Below are 9,561 nucleotides of genomic sequence, written 5' to 3' on the forward strand. Positions count from 1 at the left end.
GTTACGACCACAAACAATGCTGCAAAACTTGACTTATGGCATTCATCAAGTTTGAAGTCAAAGTTTCAATTTGGGGAATCAACTTGTCGTACTGTGGCTTACCTCAGTGATCCCTCCTGACCCCGTGAACTGCAGACAGATGCAGAAAATTTATGTTTCTATTCAAACATCTGTATTCATGAATTCATTTTTATTCATCCTCTCTTTTACATGAGTTTTCATTGATATTTTCAATTTATCTTTAGTCAATTTGGATTAGATGACATTATTAGGGAAAAGCCATGGGTGGGGCAGATACGACTGAAAACGTGATGAAAAGTGTCAGCAGTTTAGAGATTAAACCATCCATCAAACTAGGGATTGGTTCATGCAGCCTAGTTTCTGACGTTCGATGACAGGGCCATGCAAACACAGAAATGTTGTCTGTTATTTCTGCAGTGTGACTGTACACTCACATCTGTTGTTGAGCTGCTTCAACTCTTCACCTTTCAAGACCTTATTTCAAGACCTTATATCAAACTTTTTATATATTTTATATAAAAAGTTTGATATAGACTATCTTCTGATGGGTTTAGTTTTTAAAGCTCTGGGTCACCTCATTTTTGTGTCAGGTGATTGCATCCTTGTGAAAAATAATAGTTTGTGTGATATTGTGTGCTTTAGATTTTAACACAAAGACTAATCTTTGCTACTTCCTGGTCCACAACAGCCACCTTTTCTAGTTATTGTTCTCTCTCAAAAAATACTGATCATTTCCAATGAAAGGGTGAACAAGTCAATCAAATAATAATAATTACAACAAAAGATCTTTAGACAAATAATTTAAAAAAGAAAAAGTCAAACGTTCTGTGCCGCCCGGTATCTAATGTCCCGCGACCCGGTACCGGATTGCGACCTGGTGGTTGGGGACCACTGACATTGATGGATGGAACAGAGAATCAGGTAATTTTTCTAAATTAAACAGATTCCGAAATAAATAAAACGGAAGTGTAGGAAGAAGTACACTTTAATGATCCCATAACGTTATTATTATGTTTTCACTCGTGGTTAAATATGCATATATATGTTTTTTGTATGGACCCCTGAAACAAACAAGCAATGTAAGTTATTTATTCTTTCTGTGCAGCCCCGTACCAAATGATCCATGGACCGGTACCAGTCCACGGCCCAGGGGTTGGGGACTGCTGTTGTTCTAAAGTTTAGAACATCAGACAGCCTCTGAAGCCTCGTAAGCGCAGTTCGGACAGTGAGGATGAAGATGAAGGCTCCTCAGAGGAGATTTCCCAGCTGAGCCTGGATGGTCTCAGCTCTAGGGAGGTCACGGGGGTGCAGGTCTTTCAGGATGAGCAGGGCTCTCTTCACTGGCCTGTCTTCTTACTCTATCCCTAACACCAGCAGAGCGACTTCATCTCTGCTTTCTGTGAGAACAACTGGTCAGTCCTGGTTGCTTGTTTTGCCCATTCCTATCCTCAAGCCATGTGAAGCTTTATTTACTGAAAAACATGGCTGCTTACTTCTGTGTCATTTTTCATCGATCACTTCTGTGTCATTTTTCATCGATCACCTCCATGTTTGAAGAAGAATTTACACCTTGGGACACAGCTAGAAATTATCATCCACAAAATGTGATGGTTTGTTTTTGAATTACATTGTAAATAAGAAGTCAAATCTGCTTTTTCAACAGTAAAATTGTTTTTTTAATGAATATACTTTAATTTATAAACACATTTCTAAAAAATAGAGAGTGCATTAGTAGTTATACTGCTAATACGTAACTTGATTGAGTGGTCCTCACCCTCTAGCTGTACTTTGAAGACAAGCAGACGGAGACGCTGTATCAAGAACACAGAGATGTCGCTTCTAAAGGTGTTGCAGCATAAAAGGTACATCTGTTCACGTGAAGTCTGGTTCCATTTCATTTTTATTTACGTCATCGGCAAAAAGAATTCTTGATTGTAATCAGCCGGGAGGTTACAGTCTGTGTTGTTTGTTTGTTTTTTTACTTTATTTCTTGCCTTGTGTCACATTTTATCTTAAAATTGAGATTTTTCAAGAACATTTTTTTTAAATGACCTGGAATTTCAAATGAGCCTTACAAGCCACTTTTATAAGCCACTTTTAAAGCCACAGAAGGTTAATGACAGTTTAGTGTTGCACATTATGGAAAATATAATCTGTATGTCAACATTTTCATTCTCATGCATCTCTTCTGTCCTGTTAACAGGTACTACATCAAGGCAGGCACTCCCAGCTTCATCATTCTGGTGAATGGTTCAGGATTCTGGAAGAAGTTTGTAACAGGAAAAAAGTTAAAAGGATTGTGAAAACTCTTCAATTCTTTGACATTTAATACAAAAAATATTCTAATTTGACTCTCAAGAAAGGAATGCAACACAGCACAGCGTTGGATGTCATCATCAATGTGGAGGAATTGGGACAGTAAAGTTAATTTTAAGTTAATTTGAAGTGACATATATGTTATTCATCATAATGTAAAATAGAAGAAAAAATAAATTTTATATGTGTAGCGGCATTCGTTTGGTCAAAAAAGCTTAAAATCCGCGCCGCAGCAGCTTCCGCATTCCGTGGGCGTCTACGTCACTGTCGCCAAACGGAATGAGCAGTCATTGCGATTGGCTCTGGCGACAGTGACGTAGACGCCCACGGAATGCGAGGCGGATTTTAAGCTTTTTCGACCAAAAGGATGACGCTACACATATAAAATGTATTTTTTTCTTCTATTTTTCATAATGATGAATAACATATATGTCACTTAAAATTAACTGTACTGTCCCTTTAACTGCACTCAGCACACTTTGCAGTCATGAAGCAGTCATGTAGACTCTGCTGTTCTTAGATTTCCCTATAAATCATTAGCATAACCCGTGACCACGCCCACGTCTGGTTGTGTCCAAGTACCAGAGACAATTTTTTTTTATTTTTACCAGGGTGTATCCAAAACTGTTTGGGTTTTTTTCTGGTTTGGAAAGTGTGACCTGAAATCAAAATGAGTTTAAATATTAATTTTCCTAACCCGCTTTTTCTGCTGTCACCTATGGTCAATTAACCTGAGGCAAGCGTTTTTTATTATGTATTCTGCTCATCTATATGGTTTAAATGTTGTGACCTTAATTTAACTTCTGCTTACGTCAGGTAAGCAGAGAATATTGTTGAAATAATCTGCAAAATACGAAAAGGTTTCCTTTTCATGGAAAATTTTTGCTCTGACATCCCAGGAAATTAAAATTAGTGTTTTATGGATAGTTATATAAAATATAAAAGTTTTGCTATCATTGCAACCAGGTCTTAATTTACGAGATCTGTATGTGGAACTGATAAAGATCAAGATGGTAGTCGTTTTACCTGCTATTGATATATCTAAACTTGAATCAATTGTCATGAGTTGTATGAAAACTACACGTTTTTTCTTAGCAGCAGTGTGATCTGCATCTATGTACTTTAGAAGACACAACCAGGCCTAGGAGAACCCAACAAAGCTCAATGTGTCGTCATGACGACTCCTGATGGTGACTACATAGGAGGAGGCTGCATCATTGGAGCAGGCTGCGTTATGACTGGAGCAGGCTGCGTTATGACTGGAGCCGGCTGCGTTATGACTGGAGGAGCCTGCATTATGACTGGGGCAGGCTGCGTTATGACTGGAGCAGGCTGCATTGTGACTGGAGGAGGCTGCGTTATGACTGGAACAGGCTGCGTTATGACTGGAGGAGACTGCATTATGACTGGAGGAGCCTGCATTATGACTGGAGCAGGCTGCGTTATGACTGGAGCAGGCTGCACGTTGAGGTAATTTGTCTGTAAATTGATGACAATGGGAGTCTGTCGACGGTGCTTTAATTCGCGATGCATCTGACACCAGGAGCACCACCCGCAGCAACAGGACACGGCCGCATCCTTGCAGAGTGAACCCTGTGAAGAGCATTCATGAAAGAATGACAAGATTTAAAGTCAGTAATTTCAATTTCATGTGACATTACTTAATGAATAATCTTGATGTGTGTCCTGCCTTGATTTTGAACTTGTGCCTCATGGCAGCCCTCACAGACAAGACCGCCGGAGGAGGAACCAGCGGGATCCAAAAAGCTGCTGTTATTCCAAGGCCGAAAATGTCACATAATGGGAAACAATATTGTTCTCCAAATCGCCCGGAAACCGTACAGGCAAGACAAGGCCCGCACCAGAAACCATAGCAGCCTGAAACCCACACACATACAGCAACAGAGTGATGCAAACTTTAGGAAGTGATCTGGAATGAAATGAAATAAATGTGTGGGATGAATTCATACATGTGCTGGCATCCTCAAAGCAGTCACAGAGGCCGGTGTTCCAGTCAGTCCAAGGTTCTTCTGGCATTGTTGTCTACAGATTTTCCACAAATCTTCAAGTTAGAACTTTTTAAAAAATCAGCAGTCCCCAACCACCGAGTGGCGGGCCATGTGATTCCAGGCGGCACAGAAAGTTTGAATTTTTCTTTTTTATTATTGATTATCAATCTTAAGATGTTTTATTTTGAGACGTGGCTTGTGCATGGAATGACACACAGACTAATGTGTCTGTGCCTCTTGACAGATCTTGGTCACGTGAAAGGTTATAACGTAATTAAGCGCCCACAACTGTGACAGTGTTCTGGATTAGAATAAAGGCAGAATAACCCGATATTGCCTAAAGAGCACTGAAAAGCCCTGCATGAACCCTACGTTGAATGTGCTGATTGTAAGTCGCTATATTTCAAAATAAAGTAATTTGTCACTTGACAAGTCAGTTGAATCGAGTTTTCAATATAAATATTTCTTATTTAAAAAGGATTTTCGTTCTAATATAATTTCGTTTACAGGTATGTTGATTAATTGATGAACAAAAGGTTGTTAATTGTCTGTTTATGTCTGCATTTGACATTAGAACACTGTGTTTGGAGACCCGGTACCAGGTTGTGACTCAGTGGTTGGGACCGCTGGTCTATTCTTAAAAATAACTTCTAATATGCTATGTGGAATCATCATAAACAAAAATTAATGCCTATGTGTTCCTAAGATAAATAGCATTAGTCTATAGAAGGAGTATAATTTAAAATCTTGAGTTTGTGCGATGGAAAAATTGCAAATAAGGTAATGCAAATATCTTACCTGACTTGGAGGAACAACGAACAACCTCCTGGATGTTGCTGAAGCTAGGAATGAATGACCACTTACACGTCTAGCGTTGTGTGTTTGTTGTTTGTTCCCTTGCACTGATTTGACTATCCATTGATGTATGCAGATTAGCCTATGCCATTGCTTGACGGTGATTAGGGTAAGCGCACCTGTTCCTTCTCCTGATTGGCTGCGCCAAGGCCTCACCGTGTATATAAGCTCCAAGACGGCGGTCGTTGGGGGGCAGCAGATCGTCTCCAGCTTCCAACGAGCCACATGTTATTTTGTATGAACTGCTTAGTTTCATTTCAGAAGTACGGTTGGACTGCTGGTTTATTTGGTTTACTTTTCTCCTGTTTAACTTAGGAGGTTAGATCCTGTCATTTGTTTTTCTGTTAGATTAAGTATTATTCTTCTGAAGATAGGATCGTTTGGTTTGTTATTTTGGCATTAGTCCATCCTGAAGCGAGCACAACATATTATTTGATATTTAGTTATTGTAAATAAAACTTTGATGTTTGTTATATACTTTGACAATTAGTCTGGGGCTCTTTGGGACTTGGGGAAGGTGGGACCTGTTCATGTTACGGCTCAAGCACTCCTATATTGGGCATAACATGAATTGGAGGCTCGTCCGGGAATCGAACACAGGACCTCTCTCATGTTATGGTTCCCAGTCAGGAACTAGAAAGAGGACCCCCGTAGCCTCCACCCCAGTTTCACTTAATCAGAGTTTTGGTTCTCTTCCTGCTTTTGACATCAGTAAGCACACTGCACTGGTTCCTTTGTTTCGTGAGTGCGAGGTAGACTCATATTTTAGCGCTTTTGAGCAGATAGCTACTGCACTGAAATTGCCTGAGGAGTTCTGGTCACTTCTTCTCCAGTGTAAGCTTGTGGGGAAAGCTCAGGAGCCTGTGCCAGTTCAACATTTCTAGTTTACATGCAAGGCCGGGCCTTGGGCTCTGTGCAATATTTTGTATTTATTAAAGTAGACTATAAGACTCATAATGTATATAACAATTAAGACTGTCTATGTCAATCTTCACACTACTTATGTTTCTTAATATATAGAATCAGCGATGTGAACAATACTCCAGTTGCCAAGCAACGACATTTCGTTGCCAGATTCACTGTTCTGAGTCTCTGTACAATGACAATAAAAGGAAATCTGTCTCTGTCTCAGTCTGTCTAAATGAGCAGAAAGTGTCATCTGTGACTAAAGCAGCCGTACTGGTTGATGAGTTCATTTTGACAAAAACGTTTTCTCTGTGCTGACCTTGCATGTCTCAAATGCAATGCCTGAACGCAGAAACCACCAAAATCGATGCGTTAAAGCATATTACCAGCCGTGGGTGAGAGCCGCGAGTGTTTTTACTGTTATGAGCCAGGCCATTTGATCGCAGTCTGCCCAGATCTCAAGAAGAAAAAAGATCAGCGCAGAACTACTAAAACTGCAGCAGGTGTGGGTTTCATCAACACCGCGCCCGCACCTGACAAACACTGAGTTGTTACCTAAATTGAAGGTAATATCAGACGTTGATCCCCGTTTTAAACCGTTTGTGATTCAGGGGTTTGTTTCGTTAACTGGGAAAGAAGCTGATAAAGTGCCTGTAGAGGCAAGGATTTACTTCCTGTGTTTTTACGTGGGGTAGTGGGTGTGGCATGTATGTGTGTGTGTGTGTGTGTGTGTGTGTGTGTGTGTGTGTGTGTGTGTGTGTGTGTGTGTGTGTGTGTGTGTGTGTGTGTGTGTGTGTGTGTGTGTGTGTGTGTGTGTGTGTGTTGATGCATGAGACTGACTGATTGATTGCCTGATGAATATCACCTGTGTTTGGCTGTGATTCTGTTTTGTTTGGTATAGAGAGAGTGTGAGGTGCGGCGCCGATATTTCTGTTGACCGCAAAGAGTAAAATACAAAAGATCGCAAAGAGTAAACTGGTTTCATCTAAGTCTAGTCCAGTCATCCTCAATCTCACAGAGTGTATGTTCTTCACTGAATGGAGATTAAATGTAGACAACTGCAATGGTGCCTCGTGTTTTCTCCTTGGACTCGGCGTGTCAGACAGAGCCCCAATCTCTCTCCTCTCAGTGACTAAATTTGGGCTTTGATTGTAACAATAAAGTCAACAGAAACAGCTACTGGAACAGCTTCTGAACCTTCTGATTCTCTACTGGATTTGTGCACTTTGGACAGCTCAACCATGTTCGATGGTGACCATTAGTAAATCCGAGTGAAAAGCACAGCAAAGCTGATGTGAAACTCATTTCATTCATGCTGTGAGGTTTATACGTGCTTGGACAAAGCTGATGATTGTTATGGCTGCATATTGGATGCAAATGGATGCTGTGGTTATTGTTTGATGTCGTGATTGCTCATGAGATAAACTGTGAGAAAGCTGGTAATTTGTTTGTGCAAATTGAAGGTCTGAAGTTGAATGTAAATTTTGAAGCAACACTGGATTTACATACGGAATCATGCTAATGCCAACACAAATAGGGCGGAAATAAGAAAAACGAAAGAGATTTGAGCTTGAAGTGGAAATAACAGCTGCCCAGGCAGATAGAAGTTTTAAAAGTCTCAGGAAGCAGTGTGAAAGGCACCAGAGATAAAATTTCTGACATAGACTTTAAATTTAATGTCAAATTTAATATGTCAAATGGGGCCTATGCTACTCTTAAGGTTGAGACTTGCTGCTATTGCACCTGGTGTCTATGGAATGTATGACAATCAAAATACATTTCAGTGTCATTTCACAAAGCCAAGTGAAAGGAAAGTTACTGCTGATTCTGGTTGTCAAACTGTTCAACAGAGGCCGCCTGGACTTCAAATGGCTCACAATGTTGTTAATAATGTTCCAGCTCCTAAGTTTGCAGCCAGTCCACATGTTCAGACGCCAGTCATTGATGACAGTAACAATTTGCTATCTGTAATGGCAAGGCAAAATGAGATTTCTGCTCTGCTGATACAACAAAACATCTCTCATTTGACTAGGAGAGAAATTCAAGTATTTGATGGAGATATCATGCCTTCATAATATCGTTTGAGCACAATGTTGAAGAAAGAACAAGTGATGCTGAAAATTGCTTGCACTTCTTGGTACAATACACGAGAGGACAACCGCTTGTTCGAAGCTGTCAACAAATGACTCCAGACCAAGGAGACGAAAGGGCTAAAGCTTTTGTGACCAGTAGAAAATGTCCCTCCTGAGCCACCAGAGTTGGGTAGCAGTCAGCTCTTCCTACCAATCAGCCAGAGATTGGTATAGGGTGTCACTAGGCTTCCTTTCTGGCTAGGAGTTGACTGCTAGACATGCTGCCGTAAGTTGTCTTGTTTTTTTTACTTTTATGTGCTTTGTATGTGTTTTTAGATTCATTTTTGTCATATGTTAGGTTTTGTTCAGTGGCTTCCCTCATGCCCACACAGGTGGATTCCTGTAGAGGATTGTTCCACAGGAGGTAGAAGGACAATTCCTTTTGTATACAAATTGGTTTATTTGGCAGAGGTATTTATTTAACCTGTCTTTTTATTTTACAGACTGCCACTGCTGTTTTGTTTTTATAGTTTGGTTTCACTGTTTGGTTTTAATTGTTTTATTTTATTTTATTGGTTAGGCTTTCGTGCCCTTTTATACTGCTTGATTCTATTCTAGGCTTGTATTTTCCCCCAAGACAACAAACAGTACTGCTGCAGTAGTCCTCCTAGCTTTTAACGTGTTTTTAATTCTTCTTTCTATTGCATGAGTGCTGCGGGGCCAGTGACAGGGAGCTGCTTTGGACGGTGGAGCCATAGGTGGTCAGGGTCCCTCACTTCAGCTCCACACTCCCCTTAATTTGTGTGTGTAGTGGTTTTTACACAGCCTTCACGTTTTACGTTTTACCCCTTGTCTTTTTGGTTGTTTGCTGTGTGAGTGTCGGGCACGGAGCTGGGTGAGTGCTCCGGCCTCGATTGGCTCCCTAATTACAGTCATCCCTTGCTGGGGAAGAAATTTGTCTCTGCCCATTATTGGACCGTCGCTTGTCCAATTTTTTTTTTTTTAAATCTGTGGCCTGTTCACCAACTTAAACAAATCTTACAATTGGTTATTTACTGTTCCTGAACTTTCTGAGTTCTCAGTTGCAAGCAGCGGCTACACTTTGTTGGAAGAACATTTTGAAATGAGCCTGTGCAGGTGTAATGGCACCTGTGTGCGCCATTACGCGCGTCAACTGGATGAAGCTGTGGATTTGTAGGAGTCGTTTATGAATAAATTAGATGAGGGTGATTACTCCTCTTTGGTGTCCTCCCTCACTGAGATTAAAAATTTTGTAACGTGATGCACATCTGACACCTGCACGTCGAGAGAGAAATGTTGATTCATGCTCCGAAAAATTACCAGTTCTAACTTCGAAGCGTCGTTATTTCAAAACGTCTGAT

General features: G+C 40.6%; 1 long non-coding RNA gene across 1 annotated transcript; it reads left to right on the forward strand.

Annotated features, from left to right (window-relative positions):
• The first annotated feature begins 3,223 nt into the window (after positions 1-3,223).
• Positions 3,224-4,704, forward strand: LOC137599065 (uncharacterized). Its single transcript, XR_011036745.1, has 3 exons — positions 3,224-3,807; positions 3,881-3,968; positions 4,057-4,704. It is a non-coding gene; the product is annotated as an uncharacterized lncRNA (long non-coding RNA).
• Positions 4,705-9,561: the final 4,857 nt, after the last annotated feature.

Source organism: Antennarius striatus, chromosome 7 (assembly GCF_040054535.1).
Source record: "Antennarius striatus isolate MH-2024 chromosome 7, ASM4005453v1, whole genome shotgun sequence".
Taxonomy (NCBI): Eukaryota; Metazoa; Chordata; class Actinopteri; order Lophiiformes; family Antennariidae; genus Antennarius; species Antennarius striatus.